A 21424-nucleotide genomic window follows, 5' to 3' on the forward strand; every position below is an offset into this window, starting at 1 on the left:
TACCCGCCCTCCTGTATGGCTCAGAGACATGGACCATGTACAGTAGACACCTCAAGTCGCTGGAGAAATACCACCAGCAATGTCTCCGCAAGATCCTACAAATCTCCTGGGAGAACAGATGCACCAACATTAGCGTCCTCATCCAAGCCAACATCCCCAGCATTGAAGCACTGACCACACTTGATCAGATCCGCTGGGCAGGCCACATAGTTCACATGCAAGACACGAGACTCCCAAAGCAAGCACTCTACTCGGAACTCATCCACGGCAAACGAGCCAAAGGCGTGCAGAGGAAACGTTACAAGGACACCCTCAAAGCCTCCCTGATAAAGTGCGACATCCCCACTGACACCTGGGAGTCCTTGGCCATAGACTGCCCTAAGTGGAGGAAGTGTATCCGGGAGGGCGCTGAGCTCCTCGAGTATCGTCGCCGAGAGCATGCAGAAATCAAGCGCAGGCAACAGAAGGAGCTTGCAGCAAACCAGGCTCCCCGCCCACCCTTCCCCTCAACCACTGTCTGTCCTACCTGTGACAGAGACTGTGGTTCTCCTATTGGACTGTACAGCCACCTAAGAACTCATGCTAAGAGTGGAAACAAGTCTTCCTCCATTCCAAGGGACTACCTATGATGATGATGAACTGTTCAAAGTCCGCCATTGGGGCTGAATCAAATCTCGCCTTGTTGGCGTTGCACGGGCTATCATCGGGCCCATCAATGCCAATTCAAGTAATACGTGTGCAAAGGCTGTGCAACAATTGGGAACGTGTCCGCAACCGAGCAAGTGTGCTGCGACACACCACGTGGCTGAGGAGGATTGATCCAGCGTGAATCAAGCGGCACAGGCAATTCAATCCGAGGTGTCGGATGAAGAAGTGTATGGGGTACATTTTTTTTTACCAAAAGTCCTCCGATAATGCTTGAAGTTAAATTAAATTGGGTTCCAGTATCCATGGAATTGGACATGGGTGCGAGTCAGTCAATAATGAGCCAGAGGGATTTCAAGAAGTTGCGGGACACTAAGGCAAAAAGACCCACACTGAGCCCAATCAATGCGAAGCTGCATACCTACACTAAAGAGCTCATACGAGTCATTGGCAGCACGGCAGTAAAGGTATCGTATGATGGAGCTGTGCATGATTTATCGTTGTGGATCATTCCAGGCAATGGCCCAACGCTGTTCAGCAGGAGTTGGCTTGAGAAAATTAAATGGAACTGAAACGATATTAAAGCCTTATCATCAGTGGATGACGCTTTGTATGCTCAAGTGTTGAGCAAGTTTCCCTCGTTGTTCAAACCAGGCATTGGCAACTTCACGGGAGCCAGGGTGCAGATCTACCTCGGCCCGGATGCAAGACCCGTCCATCACAAGGCTCGGGCGGTTCCGTACATGATGGGAGAGAAGGTCGAGATCGAACTGGACAGACTTCAATGGGAAGGAATCATATCACCAGTCGAGTTCAGCGAATGGGTCAATCCAATTGTCCCAGTGATGACACGGTCAAGATCTGCGGCGACTACAAGGTAACGATCAACCGAGTCTCGATACAGGACCAGTACCCATTACCCAAGGCTGACGACCTGTTTGCAACACTAGCTGAGGGGGAAGTGGTTCACCAAATTGGACCTGACCTCCGCTTATATGACACAGGAGCTGGTCAAATCTTCGAAAAAACTGACGTGCATCAACACGCAGAAAGGACTGTTGATATACCACAGATGCCCTTTCGAAATTCACTTGGCGGCAGTCATATTTCAGAGAAACATGGAGAGTTTGCTGAAGTCTGTCCCGAGAACCATCGTGTTCCAAGATGACATCCTGATCACCGGTCGTGATGCCACGGAACATCTGAACAACCTGGAAGAAGTTCTACGTCGTCTGGGCAGAGTGGGACTCAGGTCAAACCGTTCCAAGTGCGTTTTCATGACACCAGAAGTCAAATTCCTGGGGAGAAAGATTGCAGCAGACAGCATCATGTCTACAGACTCGAAGACAGAGGCCATCAAAAATGCACCCCGACCCCAGAGTGTGACGGTGCTGCATTCGTTCCTAGGTCTTCCCAACTATTTTGGTAACTTTCTACCTAGTTTGAGCACATTGCTAGAGCCTTTGCACATATTGCTGAGAAAGGGTAATGACTGGGTTTGGGGCAAATCTCAAGACAGAGCCTTTGAGAAGGCCAGGAACCTGCTACATTCCAATAAATTACTGGTGCACTATGACCCATGTAAGCGGTTAATGCTGGCCTGTGACACCTCATCATATGGGGTCGGTTGTGTGCTCCAGCAAGCCAATGTATCAGGCAAGCTCCAACCAGTTGCATATGCATCCAGAAATCTATCTAAGACTGAAAGAGCCTATAGTATGGTGATGAAATAGTCTTTAGCATGCATATATGGGGTTAGGAAAATGCACCAATACCTGTTTGGGCTTCGGTTTGAGCTTGAAACAGACCACAAGCCACTCATTTCATTGTTTTCTGAGAGCAAAGGTATAAACACCAATGCCTTGACCTGCATCCAAAGATGGGCACTGACATTATCCGCTTAGGATTATGTCATCCACCACAGACCAGGCACTGAAAACTGTGCTGATGCGCTTAGCCGGCTACCATTGCCCACAACTGGGGTGGAAATGCCACAGCCCGCAGGCTTGCTGCTGGTTATGGATGCCTTCGATAGCGAGGGGTCACCCGTCACGGCTCACCAAATTAGGAGCTAGACCAGCCAGGATCCTGTACTGTCAAGCGTAAAAAGGTGTGTCCTAAATGGAAATTGGTCTGCTATTCCCAGGGAAATGCAGGATGAAATTAAGCCTTACAGCTGCCGCAAAGATGAATTGTCTATTCAGTCTGATTGTCTATTATGGGGTAATCGTGTTGTTATGCCAAAAAAAGGCAGGGAAACTTTTGTGCGAGATTTACACGGTACCCACCCAGGCATTGTCATAATGAAGGCCATTGCCGGGTCCCACGTTTGGTGGCCCAACATTGACTCAGACTTGGAATCATGCGTGCATCAGTGCAACACTTGCATGCAACTGAGTAACACACCTGTGGAGGCTCCGCTGAGTCTGTGGTCATGGCCACCCAAACCGTGGTCAAGGATCCACATAGACATTGCCGGCCTCTTTCTCGGCAAAATGTTTTTAGTGGTAGTGGATGCTTACTCCAAATGGATTGAATGCGTAATCATGTCATCCAGCACGTCCACAGCCACTATTGAAAGCCTCCGGGCCATGTTTGCCACCCATGGCCTGCCCGATGTCCTTTTCAGCGACAACGGACCGTGTTTTACCAGTTTGGAGTTCCACAAGTTTATGACCCGTAATGGCATCAATCTTGTCAGGTCTGCCCCTTTCAAACTCGCGTCTAACGGTCAAGCGGCGCAGGCTGTCCAAACCAATAAGCAGAGCCTAAAACCGTGACTCACGACTCCCTACAGACCCACTTGTCCTGTATTCTGCTCAGTTACCAGATGAAACCCCACTTTCTTTCCTTGCTTTGGGTCCGAATTTGATGAAGGCCTCCGCCAAGTGCTGCCCAAAGGACCGCCGATGGCCGCCAAGGTCCCTGACGGTTTCTTTGGGCTGGGTTTTCATCACCCAGGTCCCTCAAAGGTCGGAGGGCAACAAATCTGTGATGTACACCACCAATCTAGGTGGCAGCCAGCAGGAGCTCTCATTCTCGACAGCAAAGGCACTTGCCGCTCAAGTGCCACCAAGGATGGAGTCGGGCGCACAGAGGGTCGAAGACTTAAAAATTAAAATCATTAGAAAAAAAAAATCCATCGGAAGACCTTCAGGGGACACCATTGAGGTAAGTCACTGTGAAAAAAAAACTTTAAAAAGTTCACTAACCTCCAGCCAGCGGTCCACCCCCGTCCCGGCGGCTCTCCCCTCCCGCCCACTCCAGCCCACCTCGAAAGTGGCACTGGGCGGATCTTCACGAGGAATGTCGGTGGCAGTGGGTGGCAGTCGGCGGCAGCAGGCGGTAAGGTGATCACATTCGGGCACATAATGTTTCTGATTCGGTTTTGTACGGATGGCTTAATGATGCATACTGTCTGCTGGAGTCTGGAGCTGGTAACATGGATCTAGATTTAGAGAGTTGGAGGTTTGTTTATAGTTCTTCCATTTTTAATCAGCAAGTTTTATCAGAGTGACAGGTTATATGTTCCACTGATATTATGTTGCTATGTTATTTTCACTGGATGTGATTATAAATTAGTTCCCCAAAGTGGAGGCGCAAACGTCTGCTGTCTGTTTGGCTGTTCCTCACACTACAGCTGTTCACACTGTCCTGATATTTATATTTGTGTGGGATGAGCATTGTTGTCATGAAGCATTTAGATGATATATTCTCTTGAGTGATTTATAAAACCTTTAATGATTTCTGGATTGTTTCTCATGTCACTTAGTGATGATCCTATCTTGTTTGTTCCCGAGGGTCAGGCTTTATAGCTGATTTTTCCTTTGCAGGTAATTTGCCTGGACAGATTGCGATTTGTTTGCACTTGTTGTTAGCGGCCCATTGTCTCCATATTGTTGGTAATATGTTGCCTGGATCATTTTTTCTGCATGCCTATAATTTATTTTCTTTGGGATCGCACTGTGCCCTTTTATTGCCTCCTGTTAAAGTGCTCCTAGTATACTGTCCCCATCTCATTCCCTTCCCTGATGAACCTTCTCAGCGAATTATCAATGCCCCATTTTCACCCTCATTCAAAGTCGAGCAGAGCGAGTCCCAATTTGTTGAGGATTGTTTGTCAAAAAAAAGGCCCATGCTGGTTTATGTTACAAAGCAGCTCAATTTCCACCTCCGAGAAATCATTGGCAGCTTTCTATTCCATTCCTGCCCCCATTTTGTTTCATTTTATCTGCCTTTCATATAGTTTGTAGCGTTGCCAAATTCACTGAAGTGCCACGTTACAAGGGCAGTTTTTTGTTATAAATGTCTGTCAATACTTGTGAATATTCCTCAGAGTTTCCAGAGTTCATATTCAAAGTCATTCTTCTTTCTGGTTTGAAAGGAAAAGCTGACAAGTATTGTGTTTAATTCAATGTCTTTTCGTTCTTGTTTCGCTGTGGTACAATACCTGGTACTGTCAGCTGTAATAATTTATGTCGCCATGTCACACTTTGTTTTTATAATGTTTTCTGATAGAAAATTTATCGTTTTGTACCTGGAGCTTTAGGGCTGTCTGTTGTCTGCATATATCTGTATTGGATGGTCCAACTTGTTCTTCATTTCAAATATCTCTGTCAGTAATTTATTGATGTCCTTTCATTGTTGACTTGTCGCATTCTTGAGTTGTAATTGTAACACAAAAATAAAGCCTACACTGGCCCAGAAACTAAGGTCGGAGGATTCCCGCGGGCAGAAACGTCCGACCTGAAAAATTTCTACAAAAGTACCTGGTGGTCCGGGAGGAGTGTGGGATTCCATTGGGGAGGCCTTCTCTTCCCGCGCTGTGAAGCATGCTCCTGTCCTCCAGGTTCCCACGCAGAAGGTGCAGTCACGTGTGACTGCTCAGCCAATCAGGTACAGTATTCCACAGCTTTCTCATTAATAGCAATGGAAACTGTGTATCTATGAGTTCTCATTGCTATTAATGAGAAGAAAAAAATCAAACACACTAAACACCATAATAAAAAATGTAAAAAATACCTCACGTAATTAAAATTATTTGAAATTAAAGTCTTAGAAAAAATATATATTTTTCCGATTTTTTTGAAGTTTGTAATTAGGGTTAAATATAAACTTACCTTAGTGGGCAGGGTTTTTAACAATAATATTGTTACGATGACTTATGTACGCTGGTCGGAACCACTTTAAACCGAAGAAAAGCACCATCATGGCGAGGTATAATTTCTATACACACAATCGCTCCGAGGGCCAGGACATGCCGGAATTTGTCGCCGACCTGAGACGTGTCGTTGGGCCGTGCAACTTCGGAGCTGTGTTGGAGGAAATGCTGCAGGACTTTTTCGTGCTTCGCATTGGCCACGAGGTCATCCTTCGAAAGCTGTTGGCTGCTGAATCTCTAGACCTGAGCAGGGCCATCACGATCGCCCAGGCATGCATGTCCACGGATGAAAACTCGAAACAGATATCTTCCCAGCATCGCAACTCAGCGGCAAGTATTGTGCATAAAATAATCTCTTTGGCAGGCAGAGCTACACATGGCAGGGCCTAATCGACTGCGTTCGTACAACCTGTAACTCTCAAACTCCGCCATCGGGGGTGAATCAAATCTCACCTTGTTGGCGTTGCGGGGGCTATCTTGGGCGCATCAATGTTGATTCAAGCAATACGTGTGCAAAGGCTGTGCAACAATGGGGCACCTTCAGCGAATGTGTCCGCAACCGACAAGCATGCTGCGACACACCACATGGCTGAGGATGATTGATCCAGTGTGGATCAAGCGGCACAGGCAACTCAACCTGAGGTACAGGACGAAGAAGTGTATGGGGTACATTCTTTTACCAAAAGTCCTCCGATAATGCTGGAAGTTAAATTAAATGGGGTTCCAGTATCCATGGAATTGGACACGGGTGCGAGTCAGTCAATAATGAGCCAGAGGGCTTTCGAAAAGCTGTGGCACACAAAGGCAAAAAGACCCAAACTGAGCCCAATCAATGTGGAGCTGCATACCTACACCAAAGAGCTCATACCAGTCATTGGCAGCGTGGTAGTAAATGTATCGTATGATGGAGCTGTGCATGATTTATCGTTGTGGATCGTTCCAGGCAATGACCCAACTCTGTTTGGCAGGAGTTGGCTTGAGAAAATTAAATGGAACTGAAACGATATTAAAGCCTTATCACAAGTGGATGATGCTTCATGTGCTCAAGTGCTGAGCAAATTTCCCTTGTTGTTCAAACCAGGCATCAGCAACTTCACGGGAGCCAAGGTGCAGATCCACCTAGGCCCGGATGCAGGACCCGTCTATCACAAGATGTTCTGTACATGATGAAGGAGAAGGTCGAAATCGAACTGGACAAACTTCAACGGGAAGGAATCACATCAGCGAATTGAGCGAATAGGCCAGTCCAATTGTCCCGGTGTTGAAAAGTGGCTCTCCGGCGACTACAAGGTAATGATCAACCGAGTCTCGATACAGGATCAATACCCTCATCCAAGGCTGACGACCTGTTTGCAATGGTAGTGGGGGGAAGTCATTCACCAAATTGGACCTGACCTCCGTTTACATGACACAGGAGCTGGTCGAAGCATCGAAAAAACTAACATGCATCAACACGCACAAAGGACTGTTGATATACCACAGAAGCCCTTTTGAAATTCGCTCAGCGGCAGCCATATTTCAGAGAAACATGAAAAGTTTGCTGAAGTCCGTCCCGAGAACCGTCTTGTTCCAAGTTGACATCGTGATCACCAGTCGCGATACCATTGAAAACCTGCACAACCTGGAAGAGGTTTTACATCGTCTGGACAGAGTGGGACTAATGAGAAGGAGGAGCTGTGGAAAATCCTTATTAGGCGGGGAATTGTGTTAGGGAAATTGATGGGATTCATGACCGATAAATCCCCGGGGCCTGATAGTCTGCATCCCAAAGTACTTAAGGAAGTGGCCCGAGCAATAGGGGATGCATTGGTGATCATTTTCCAACAGTCTATTGACTCTGGATCAGTTCCTATGGACTGGAGGGTAGCTAATGTAACACCACTTTTTAAGAAAGGAGGGAGAGAGAAAATGGGGAATTATCGACCAGTTAGCCTGACATCAGTAGTGGGGAAAACGTTAGAATAAATTATTAAAGATGAAATAGCAGCGCATTTGGAAAGCAGTGACAGGATCAATCCAAGTCAGCATGGATTTATGAAAGGGAAATCATGCTTGACAAATCTTCCAGAGTTTTTTGAGAATGTAACTGGTAGAGTGGACAAGGGAGAACCAGTGGATGTGGTGTATTTGGACTTTCAAAAGGCTTTTGACATGGTCCCACACAAGAGATTAGTGTGCAAAATGAAACTACATGGTATTAGGAGTAATATACTGACGTGGATAGAGAACTGGTTGGCAGACAGGAAGCAGAGAGTCGGGATAAACGGGTCCTTTTCAGAATGGCAGGCAGTGACTCGTGGGGTGCCGCAGGGCTCAGTGCTGGGATCCCAGCTATTTACAATATACAATGAAGGAATTGAGTGTAATATCTCCAAGTTTGCAGATTACACTAAGCTGGGTGGTGGTGTGAGCTGTGAGGAGGGCGCTACGAGGCTGCAGGATAATTTGGACAGGTTAGGTGAGTGGGCAAATGCATGGCAGATGCAGTATAATGTGAACAAATGTGAGGTTATCCACTTTGGGGGCAAAAACACGAAGGCAAAATATTATCTGAATGGCAGCAGATTAGGAAAAGGGGAGGTGCAACGAGACCTGGGTGCCATGGTACATCAGTCATTGAAAGTTGACATGCAGGTACAGCAGGCGGTGAAGAATGCAAATGGTATGTTGGCCTTCATAGCTAGGGCATTTGAGTATCGGAGCAGGGAGGTCTTACTGCAGTTGTACAGGGCCTTGGTGAGGCCTCACCTGGAATATTCTGTTCAGTTTTGGTCTCCTAATCTGAGGAAGGATGTTCTTGCTATTGAGGGAGTGCAGCGAAGGTTCACCAGACAGATTCCCAGGATGGCAGGACTGACATATGAGGAGAGACTGGATCGACTGGGCCTGTATTGGCTGGAATTTAGAAGGATGAGAGGGGGGTCTCATAGAAACATATAAAATTCTGACGGGACTGGACATGTTAGATGCAGGAAGAATGTTCCCGATGTTGGGAATGTCCAGAACCAGGGGACATAGTCTAAGGATAAGGGGTAGGCCATTTAGGACTGAGATGAGGAGAAACTTCTTCACTCAAAGAGTTGCTAACCTGTGGAATTCCCTACCACAGAGAGTTGTTGATGCCAGTTCATTGGATATATTCAAGAGAGAGTTAGATATGGTCCTTACAGCTAAAGGGATCAAGGGGTATGGAGAAAAAGCAGGAAAGGGGTACTGAGGTGAACGATCAGCCATGATCTTATTGAATGGTGGTGCAGGCTCAAAGGGCCGAATGGCCTACTCCTGCACCTATTTTCTATGTTTCTATGACTCAGGCTAAAACGCTCCAAGTGCGGTTTCATGGCACCAGAAGTCGAATTCCTGGGGAGAAAGATTGCTGCAGACAACATCAGACTCGAAGACAGAGGCCAGCAAGAATGCACCCAGACCCCAGAGTGTGATGGAGCTGTGTTTGTTCCTGGGTCTTCTCAACTATTTTGATAACTTTTTACCTAGTTTGAGCACATTGCTAGAGCCTTGCACATGTTGCTGAGAAAGGGTAATGACTGGGTTTGGGGCAAATCTAAAGACAGAGCCTTTGAGAAGGCTGGGAACCTGCTATGTTCCAATAAATGACTGGTACACTATGATCCATGTAAGCGGTTAGTGCTGGCCTGCGACGACTCATCATATGGGGTCGGTTGTGTGCTCCAGCAAGCCAATGTATCAGGCAAATTGCAACCAGTGGCATATACGTTCTGAAGTCTGTCTAAGGCTTAAAGAGCCTGTAGTATAGTAGAGAAAGAGGCTTTTGCATGCGTATATGGGGTTAGGAAAATGTTTCAATACCTGTTTGGGCTTCGGTTTGAGCTTGAAACAGACCACAAGTCGCTCATTTCATTGTTTTCTGAGAGTAAAGGTATAAACACCAATGCCTCGTCCCGCATCCAAAGAAGGGCACTGACATCCGCTTCTGATTATGTCATCCACCACAGACCAGGCATTGAAAACTGTGCGCTTAGCTGGCTACCTTTGCCCACAACCAGTGTGGAAATGCCGCAGCCCGCAGTCTTGCTGTTGGTCATGGATGCCTTTGAAAGCGAGGGGTCATCCGTCACGGCTCGCCAAATTAGGACCTGGACCAGCCAGGATCCTGTACTGTCAAGCGTAAAAAGGTGTGTCCTAAATGGAAATTGGTCTGCCGTTCCCAGGGAAATGCAGGATGAAATTAAGCCTTATAGCCACCGCAAAGATGAATTGTCTATTCAGTCTGATTGTCTGTTATGGGGTAATCGTGTTGTTATGCCAAAAAAAGGCAGGGAAACTTTTGTGTGAGATTTACACAGTACTCACCCAGGCATTGTCATGATGAAGGCCATTGCCAGGTTTCATGTTTGGTGGCCCGGCATTGATTTGGACTTGGAGTCATGCGTGCATCAGTGCATCACTTGCATGCAACTGAGTAATGCACCTGTGGAGGCTCCGCTGAGCCTGTGGTCATGGCTATCCAAACCGTGGTCAAGGATCCACATAGATTTTTCCGGCCCCTTTCTCGGCAAAATGTTTTTAGTGGTAGTGAATGCTTACTCCAAATGGATTGAATACGTAATCATGTCATCCAGCATGTCCACAGCCACTATTGAAAGCCTCCGGGCCATGTTCGCCACTTATGGCCCGCCCGACGTTTTTGTCAGCGACATGGACCGTGTTTCACCAGTTCGGAGTTCCACAAGTTTATGACCCGTAATGGCATCAAGCATGTCAGGTCTGCCCCTTTCAAATCCGTGTCTAATGGTCAAGCGGAGCGGGCTGTCCAAACCATTAAGCAGAGCCTAAAACGCATGACTCACGGCTCCTGACAGACCCGCTTGTCCCGCATTCTGCTCAGTTACCGGACGAGACCACACTCACTCACCGGGGTCCCTCCTACGAAGCTGTTAATGAAGAGAGGCCTCAAAACCAGGCTCTCCCTTGTACATCTGGATCTCAATGATCACGTCGAAACCAGAAGGCAACGGCAGCAATGGTACCATGATCGCGCGGCCGTATTGTGATGTTGCTGTTCATGACCCTCTGTTTGTCCTGAATTATGGTCATGTCCAAAGTGGGTTGCTAGTACGGTTTTGGCCAAGGAGGGGAACAGGGTGTTTGTAGTCAAACTGTTAAATGGCTAAACGTGCAAGAGGCACATCGACCAAACCAAACTGCAATTCACAGACAACCCAGAACAAATTGAAGATGACATCATCATCGACCAACCAACACAAATCCAACCATCAGTTGACCCTGGTGTCATTCACAAAGACAAACCTACCATCCCCGACAGTCCTGTTAGACCGACTGCTCCGCAATGCAGCAATGGTCCTACTAACTCACCCAAGCTTGGGTTCAAACTGAAACTGAGAAGATCAACCAGGGAGAGAAAGACCCCAGACCGTCTCAACTTGTAAATACAACCTGTACTAAGGACTTTGGGGGGACTGATGTTCTGTATGTTAACTGGGCTTTACCTGCCACCAGAGGGTGCCACTGTCGGAGTCCTAATGGTCACTGGCAGACATGTGCAAACTGTGTATATAATATTGGCAGCCATGTTGAATCCTCACTTTGAGAATAAATAAACTGGAGTAAGGTCATGCCTGAACTAACTTACTATACTTAGCTTTGTGGAGTTATTCGATAGTTAACACTAACCACGGTGAGTATAAAATAACAACAACTTGCATTGTTATCAGAATAAATTTACCGCCAAGCCACATAAGGAGATATTAGAACAAGTGACCAAAAGCTTGGTCAAGGAGGTAGGTTTTAAGGAGCATTTTTAAAGAGGAGAAAGAAGAAGCGAGATAGAAAGGTTTAGAGCCTAGTGCCTACACAGCTGAAGGTATAGCCACCAATGGAGGGGTGAAGGAAATTGGGGATGCACAAAAGGCCAGAATTGGAGGAGTGCAGAGATCTCAGGGGGTTGTTGGGCTGGAAGAGGTTACACAGATATGGAAGTGTGTTGGCCTTGAAAAGATTTGAACCTAAGGATGAGAATTTTAAATTTGAGGCTGGAACAGTGGCCAATATCGATCAGCGAGCACAGCGGTGATGGGTGAATGGAATTTGGTGCAAATCAGGATACGGGCAGCAGAGCTGTGGGTGAGCTGAAGGTTATGGAGGGTGGAAGATGTGTGGCCAGCCAGGAGAGCATTGGAAGTGTTGTCTATAGGTAACAAAGGCATGGATGAGGGTTTCAGCAGTAGTTGGGCTAAAGCAGGGGAGGAGAAAGGCATTATTATGGCGATGGAAGTAGGTGGTGTTAGTGATGGAAAGGATATGGGGTCGGAAGCTCAGTTCAGGGTCAAATAGGATGCCGAGGTAGCAAACAATCTGGTACAGCCTCAGACCATGGCCGTGGAAAAGAAAGACTTTGATCTATACAGTGCCTTTCATGACCACTGGATGTGTCAAAGCCACTGACATATTTATGGAGTATAGCCACTGTTGTAATGTATGAAATGTGGCAGCCAATTTGTGCACAAGCAAGCTTCCACAAACAGCAATGTGATAATGACCAGATAATCTGTTTTTTTTGTTATGTTGATTCAGGGATAAACATTGGAGGGGAATTAATTTTACCTGACAGCACTGCAGGAGTAACTTCACCACATGGACTGCAGCTTTTTTATTTTTTTTATTTGTTTATGGGATGTGGGCATCACTGGCAAGGCCAGCATTTATTGCCAATCCCTAATTTCCCTTGAGGAGATGGTGGTGAGCCACCTTCTTGAACTGCTGCAGTCTGTGAGGTGAAGGTACTCCCACGGTACTGTTAGGGAGGGTGTTCCAGGAATTTGACCCAGCGATGATGAAGGAACGGCGATATACTTCCAAGTTCGGATGGTGTGTGACTTGGAGGTGAACGTGGAGGTGATGGTGTTCCCATGCGTCTGCTGCCCTTGTCCTTCTAGGTGGTAGAGGTTGCGGATTTGGGAGGATTTGCCGAAGAAGCCTTGGCGAGTTGCTGCAGTTCATCTTGTAGATGGTATACACTGCAGCCACGATCGTCGGTGATGGAGGGAGTGAATGTTTAAGGTGGTGGATGGGCTGCTAATCAAGCGGGCTGCTTTGTCCTGGATAGTGTCGAGCTTCTTGAGTGTTGTTGGAGCTGCAAGTGTAGCGTATTCAAAACTGTCCAACCTTTGGCCCTCTTTTAACAATGACATTTCTTCAGCCACCAATTTGCTCAATCACACCCTCACAACCACTTTTGATGCCCTATTCCCTATTAAAATGATTACTCTCTCCCACCCTTACCGTTTCCCCTGGTACAACTCATATCTTCACTCCCTCAAGTCAAAAGGGCGTAGACTTGAACGGATGTGGCAGACAAGTGGTTTAGCCATTCACTGCCAGATCTGGCTCGAACACATCGGTTCTTACTCTTGTCGACAAAAACTGCTCCCTATTCTAGGATCATTCTGGATTGCAAAAATAACCCCAGGCTACTATTCTCTACTGCTAACCATCTACTTAAACCCCTCTCCCCTATTTCCACCACAGTCACCTCTAACAACAAGTGTGAGGAGCTCAAGGACTTCTTTGTATCAAAGAGTAAGACCATCCAATCAGCTATCTCTGCGAGTTCCCTTCCTTCCCCTAGATCAAAGGGCCAAACTTCATCTGACACTCCCACCTGCCCTAGCCCTAAACTCATAGATTTTTCTAGTTTCTCTTTGATCTCCCCTCTTAATCTCTCCAAACTCATCTTATCCATGAGACCCACTTCCTGCTCTCTTGACTCTATTCCCACTAAACTGCTGACCATCCAACTTCCTTTTCTGGCTCCTATGTTAGCCAACATTGTTAATGGTTCTCTGTCCTCAGGTACTGTTCCCCTCTCCTTCAAATCTGCTGTCATCACCCCTCTCCTCAAAAAAACCAACCCATGACCCCACTTTGCTTGCTAGCTATCGCCCCATCTCCAACATCCCTTTCATGTCCAAAGTACTTGAACGTGTTGTTGCCTCCCAAATCCATGATCATCTTTCCATGAATTCAATGTTTGAATCCCTTCAATCTGGCTTTCGCCCCTGCCACAGTACCGAAACTGCTCTTATCAAAGTCACATGACATCCTTTGTGACTATGACAAAGGTAAACTATCCCTCCTCGTCCTTCTGGACCTGTCTGCAGGCTTTGACACAGTTAACCACTCCATCCTCCTCCAACGCCTCTCCATCATCGTCCAGCTGGGTGGGACTGCACTCGCCTGGTTCCATTCTTATCTATCTAATCGTAGCCAGAAAATCTCCAGCAATGGCTTCTCTTCCCACTCCCGCAATGTTACCTCTGGTGTCCCGCAAGGATCTGTCCTTGGTCCCCTCTTATTTCTCATCTATATGCTGTTCTTTGGTGATATCATCCTAAAAAACTGAGCCAGTTTCCACATGTACGCAAACGACACCCAGCTCTACCTCACTACCACTTCTGTCGACCCCTGCTTTGTATCTAAATTGTCAGATTGCTTGTCAGACATCCAGTACTGGATGAGCAGAAATTTTCTCCAATTAGATATTGGTAAGCCATTATCTTTGGTCTCCGCCTCAAACTATGTTCCCTCACCACTGACTCCATCCCTCTCCTTAGCATCAATCTGAGGGTGAACAAGACTGTTTGCAATCTAGGTGTCATATTTGACCCTGAAATTAGTTTTCAGCCACATATCCGCGGCATAACTAAAACTGTCTTTTTCCACCTCCGTAACATTGCCCGCCTCCGCCCCTGCCTCAGCTCTTCTGCTGCTGAAACCCTCATTCAGGCCTTTGTTACCTCTAGACTTGACTATTCCAACTCACTCCTGGCCGACCTTACACATTCCACACTATGTAAACTTGAGGTCATCCAAAACTCAGCATCCCGTGTACTAACCCTCACCAAGTCAAGATCATCCATTACCCATGTGCTTTCCGACCTACATTGGCTCCCAGTTAAACAAAACCTTGATTTCAAAATTCTCATCCTTGTTTACAAATCACTCCATGGACTTGCCCCTCCTTATCTCTGTAATCTTTTTCAGCCTCACAATCCCAAAAGATGTCTGCGCTCGTCAAATTCTGGCCGCTTGTACATCCCTCATTATAACTGCTCAACAATCGGTGGCCGTGCCTTCGGCTGCCTGGGCCCTAAGCTCTGGAACTCCCTCCCTAAACCTCTACGCCTCTCTACCTCTCTTTCCTCCTTTAAGAAGCTCGTTAAAACCTAACTCTTTCAACAAGCTTTTGATCATCTGCCTTAATTTCTTCTGTGGCTCGGTGTCAAATTTATCTGTTTGTCTGTGGTGAAGTGCCTTGGGACATTTTACTACGTTAAAGGCGCTGTATAAATAAATATTATTATTATTATTCCATCACATTCCTGACTTGTGCCTTGTAGATGATGGAAAGGCTTTGGGGAGGCTGGAGGTGAGACACTCGCTGCAGAATACCCAGCCTCTGATCTGCTCTTGTTGTCACATTATTTATGTGGCTGGTCCAGTTAAGTTTCTGGTCAATGGTGACCCCCCCCCAGGATGTTGATGGTGGAGGATTAGGCGATGGTAATGCCATAGAATGTCAAGGGCAGAGGTTAGACTCTCACTTGTTGGAGATAGTCATTGCCCGGCACTTGTATGGCGCGAATGTTATTTGCCACTTATCAGCCCAAGCCTGAAAGTTGTCCCGGTCTTGCTGCATGAGGGCATGGACTGCTTCATTATCTGAGGGTGAGAATGGCACTGAACACTGTGCAGTCATCAGCGAACATTTCCACTTCTGGCTATATGATGCAGGGAAGGTCATTCATGAAGCAGCTGAAGATGGTTGATCCAAGGACACTGCCCTGAGAAACTCCTGCAGTGATGCCCTGGGCTGTGATGATTAACCTCCAACTATCACAACCATCTTCCTATGTGCTGGGTATGACTCTAGCCAGTGGAGAGTTTTCCCCCCGATTCCCATTGACTTCAGTTTTACTAGGGCTCCTTGATGCCACACTCGGTCAAATGCTGCCTTGATGTCAAGGGCAGTTACTCTCACCTCATCTCTGGAATTCAGCTCTTTTGCCCTTGTTTGGACCAAGGCTGTAATGAGGTCTGGAGCAGAGTTGGCCTGGCAGAACCCAAACTGGGCATCGGTGAGCAGGTTATTGGTGACGAAGTGCCATTTGATAGCACTGTGAGCAACACCTTCCATCACTTTGCTGATGATTGAGAGTAGACTGATGGAGCGGTAATTGGCCGGATTGGATTTGTCCTGCTTTTTGTGAACAGGTCATACCTGTAATGTCTATAGGCTTGTAATGTTGCAGCGCCACACTGTGGATGTGGACGTATTGTGTACTGCAAGTGCAGGGTTAATAATAAACAGAACCAGGCAGATTTTCCAGAGACTTCCGAGAGAGAGCTGCCTGCCATGTTAGGAAGCTGTGTGTGCTGTGCTCTGTGAATATATCACATTTGATGAGGAGATGGGAATTCTGGATGATTTAAAGCTTAATTTTTGCTGGTGAAGGATTCACCAGAGACAGAAAGACTTTGGAAGTTTCTGTCTTTGGAAAAAAGTTACAAAATCCGAGGTAAAATACAGCACACGGTGTGAACAGCTAGAGATTAAAATGGCAGGTGTATTGGGACATTTGGGTGAATATAGATACGACGGGAATGTTTTAAAGCGTATGTGGATTGGCTAGAAATGTATTTTACTGCAAATAACATAATCAAAGTTCCAGACAAGGCAGTCCAGAACCGGGCTGTGTTGGAACGTAAGAAAGCGATCTTCTTATCGGAGGCAGGTCTGGCATTATATGACACTCTTGTAAATCTGCTTGTGCCTGACGAGCCAAAGGACACAACGCTTAAAGAGATTTTAACGAAGCTGGAGCAGCACTATAACCCCAAACCGTTAGAAATTGCTGAAAGCTATCGTTTCAGGATTCTGAATCAAAAGGCTGATGAAGTATCAGTGATTACATCGTAGCATTAAAGAAGCTATCGATGCACTATCATTTTGGAAACTTTCAAAACCGAGCATTACGGGATAATTTTGTTTGTGGAGTGAAAAATGATGCGATCAGAAGGAAGTTATTGACGACGGATGACTTGAGAGATTGCTTGTTAGACAGTGAGGTCGATGGGCATGCCGAACAATATTCCCGAGAATTAAATAATAATTACGGTCATCAGTCAACCGAGGTAAATCAAAGTAAAGCAGGTTCAAAGTAAAAGACGGGCAAGTCCGAAAGTCTCAGAAACTGTAAATTCTACCAGAGCGTCAAAGTCGTGCTATAGGTGCATGGGACAACACATTGCTCAAAATGTCCATAATTGAAGGCAAAGTGTTTCTTCTGCAGGAAGACTGGGCATCTTGCGAAGGCATGCCGACTGATGGGTAAACCAGCTTTTAAAACTATGAGTCCAGCGTTCAAAGCTATGATTAGAAATCCCAAGAGACTACATAGCATGGAAGAATAACAACAGGACGAGGAGATGTTAGAGTTACACGTCATCAGGAGCACGAGGTTAATGGACAGCGATTCAGAAAGCGTCAAAATCCACATAGATGTTGCGGGATTCAAGATACCAATGGAAATTGACATGGGTGCATCCGTGAGTGTAGTACCGGAGTCATTGTACCGCGACAAATTGCGTGATTTTCAACAGGAGAAATGCAAGATAGAGTTGCGAGGCTACACGGGAGCAAAAATTTCTGTGGTAGGTCATAGCACCGTACCGGTGAAATATGAAGATCAATTTCAGAACTTGCCTCTAATAGTAGTGAAAGGAAACAAGCCGGCCTTACTTGGAAGAAATTGGTTGAGCTCACTGAAGCTGTATTGGAATAAAATTTTGTGTTGGAAGCGAGATTTTCATCAACGGATGAGGTTATCAAGAAGTATCTGAAGGTGTTCTGTGAAACGGGCAGTCCGATCCAAGGTTTCAAGGCGAGTGTCAGGGTACAGAACGACGCTAGATGGGTTTACTACAAGCCACGTTCCGTACCATATGCACTCAAGGAGAAAGTTGAGCAAGAACTCAAAAGACTAGAGACTGAGAACATTATTTGCAAGATAGATTGATGTAATTGGGCTACACCCATTGTTGTTGTACCTAACTCCGATGGTAAGGTAAGATTGTGTGGTGATTATAAAGTAACCGTAAACCAGCTTCTAGAGGGTAATGTCCCCAATACATTGCCGAATATAGAAGATTTGTTCACAACACTGACAGGTGGTCAGATTTTCTCAAAACTGGATCTTACGAATGCCTCCTTACAGCTTGAACTAGATGAGGAGTCCAAGTCATGTTTGACTATAAATACTCATCTAGGCCTATATCAAGTTAATAGGCTACCGTTTGGAGTGTCTTCTGCCCCTTCCATATTCCAAGGGGGGGATGAACCAGATTTTGCAAGGTATTGAAGGGGTAGTATGTTATTTGGATGACATACTAATTTCAGCACCAAATAGGCAAATTCATAATAACATATTGACTGAAGTCCTCAAACGGCTAGAGAAGCACAGAGCACGAGTGTCTGCTCATAAGTGTGAGTTATTTAAAAACTCAATGGAGTACTTAGGGTACAGAGTAGACAAAGATGGTTTACATCCAACCTTGGAAAAATTGAATGCAATTAGAAATGCACCCACTCTCAGGAATGTCACTGAACTTCGTTCATTCTTGAGTCTTTTGAACATTTATTGGAAGTTCCTATCAAATTTGGCTACAGTATTACATCCACTGAATGAACTTTTGAAAAAATGGGTCCGTTGGAAGTGGTCCAAAGAATGTGATACAGCATTCAAGGAGTGTAAAAGCAAATTGGTAGAGAGCACCATGTTAGTTCACTATGACATATCGAAGGAGATTAAGCTAGCATGTGATGCTTCTCCGTATGGAGTTGGGGCAGTAATCTCTCATGTATTAAGTAGTGGGGAGGAGAGACCAATTGCTTTTGCTTCACACACTCTCAGTGCCAGTGAGAGTAATTATGCGCAAATTGAAAGGGAAGCTTTGGCATTAATTTTGGGGTCAAGAAGTTTCACAAATACTTTTATGATGGTAAGTTTACCATCGTTACGGACCATAAGCCCCTAACAGCGTTCCTCCATCCAAAGTCCCCAGTTCCAACATTAGCTGCAGCCCGAATGCAGAGATGGGCTTTGATTTTGTTAGCATATACATATGATATTGAATAAAGACGATCAGCTGATCACAGTAATGCTGATGCAATGTCTAGAATGCCTTCCCCATCACAAGTTACACCCGATAGGGAAGAAGTGTTTTGTTTTTCATACATTGATGAACTGCCAGCCACAGCTGAAGAGATTGATAGAGCAACCAAACGTGACCCAGTGATGTTAAAGGTGTATGAGTATATTGCAAATGGATGGCCAAACCAGGTAACAGACAAAGATACACATCCATTCTTCATTCGTAGGAATGAATTATCAGTCGATAAAGATTGTATCATGTGGGGTGCAAGAGTGGTTATACCAAATAAATTCAGGTCCAAATTATTAGGAGACCTCCACGACCAGCACCTGGGAATGTGTTTGACCAAGAGTTTTGCACGCAGTTATTTATGGTGGCCAGGTCTTGATAAAGATATAGAGTACATCATGAGTCAGTGTACGACATGTCAATCGGTAAGCAAGCAACCACCACCAGTACCATTACAGCTATGGAAATGGCCTCCCAGGGTGTGGCAAAGGCTACATATTGATTTTGCTGAGTTAGAAGGACAACAATTGTTCATTGTGATTGATAGTCATTCAAAGTGGGTTGAGGTGTTTCCAATGTGGAAAATAACAACAAGTAAAACATTGGACATTTTACGAAAATTATTTTTTTCATTTGACCTCCCTGAAGAGATTGTTTCGGATAATGGACGACAATTTCATTCAGAAGAATTTGCACAATTCACGAGCAAAAATGATGTGAAACATACCAAGGTTCCACCATACTATCCTTCTTCGAATGGTGCAGCAGAGCACACTGTGCAAATTGTAAAATGTGCCCTCGTAAAACAAATGTTCGATCCAAATCCAAGGAAATGACAGTTGTCATTGGATCACAAATTGGCTAATTTTTTGATTACATTTCGAAATACTCCTTATACAATTACTGGTAGAATGCCAGCAGAGTTGTTTCTCAAATGACAGCCACGAACCAGATTCTCGTTGTTAAAGCCAAATTTGGCACAGTCCGTAGAAGAGACACAATTAAGACAGAAAGAGAATCATGATATAGGTAGAGTAAAAGAGAGAAGTGTGAAATTAAACCAGAAGGTGAGAGTGAAGAACCATCACCATAAATGGGTAAAGTGGTTACCAGGAAGAGTGGTGAAGATATGTGGTCCTCGCACATATTTGGTAAAAATGTTTAATAATGGACAGGTTAGGTTTATTCATTATTTTACCTACAGACATGGAAGGAGTTGAAGGTGGGAATGATTCAATTATTTCTGACTCATCAGATAGTTTTGATACACCAGTAGCAAATCCTAAATCCAATGTACTGGAAACAAATCCAGCAGAGAATCAGAGTGAAAGTCTGAGTCCGAGTCAGGAAAACAAAGAGCCTGAAGTTAGAGTGAGTTCAAATGAAAATCAAGGAAATTCCGTGGAGGAAAATGTTCCTGAGGATGAGCCTTGAATGAGTTTAGATTCGAGACCATGTTTCCTCTTTGAAACAGAAAACAAGTGGTAAAGTTAAAGCTGTGTGTGCTGTGCTCTGCGAATATATCACAAACCTGGGCAGTTTTCCACATTGTCGGGTCGATGCCAATGTTGTAGCTGTACTGGAACAGTTTGGCTAGAGTTGCGGTTAAGTCTTCAGCTCGACAGCCAGCATGCTGTCGGGGCCCGTAGCCTATGCTGTATCCAGTGCCCTCAGCCGTTTCTTGATATAACGTGGAGTGAATTGAATTGGCTGAAGACTGACTTCTGTGATAGTGAGGACCTCAGGAGGAGGCCACTCAGCAGTTCTGGCTGAAAAAATGATTGTAAACGCTTCAGCCTTGTTTTTTGCACTCACGTGCTGGGTTCCGCCATCATTGAGGAAGGGAATATTCATGGAGCCTCCTCCTTCCATTAGTTGTTTAATTCACGACTGGATGTGCTGGATTACAGACCTTTAATCTGATCCATTAATTGTGGGATCGCTTAGCTCTGAGTACGGCATGCTGCTTCTGCTTTTTAGCATGCATGTAGTCCTGCCTTGCAGTTTCTCCAAGTTGGCACCTCATTTTTAGGTATGCTTAGTTCTGCTCCTGGCATGCTCTTCTACACTCTTCATTGAACCAGGGGCGGTCAAGGAGATGGCTCACCACCACCTCTTCAAGGGCAACTAGGATTTGGCAATAAATGTTGGCCTTGCTAGTGAAGCCTATATCCCAAGAATGAAGACATTTTTTAAATCATGTTGATTAATCATCAGTCTTCCAGTAGGTCATTTGATGATCTGGTGATTATTAAGATGCTTCCAAAAGTTCAGCATAGACCTGGGAATCACATTGTCATGATACTGCAGGGTGGATCTGGGAATGAACACAGAGTTGGTTCGATGCATCTGCTTTCTTGCAGGCATTTAATCTGACAACAGTATGCAAGATCCACA

Source organism: Pristiophorus japonicus, chromosome 6 (genome assembly GCF_044704955.1).
Source record: "Pristiophorus japonicus isolate sPriJap1 chromosome 6, sPriJap1.hap1, whole genome shotgun sequence".
In the NCBI taxonomy this organism is placed as follows: domain Eukaryota; kingdom Metazoa; phylum Chordata; class Chondrichthyes; family Pristiophoridae; genus Pristiophorus; species Pristiophorus japonicus.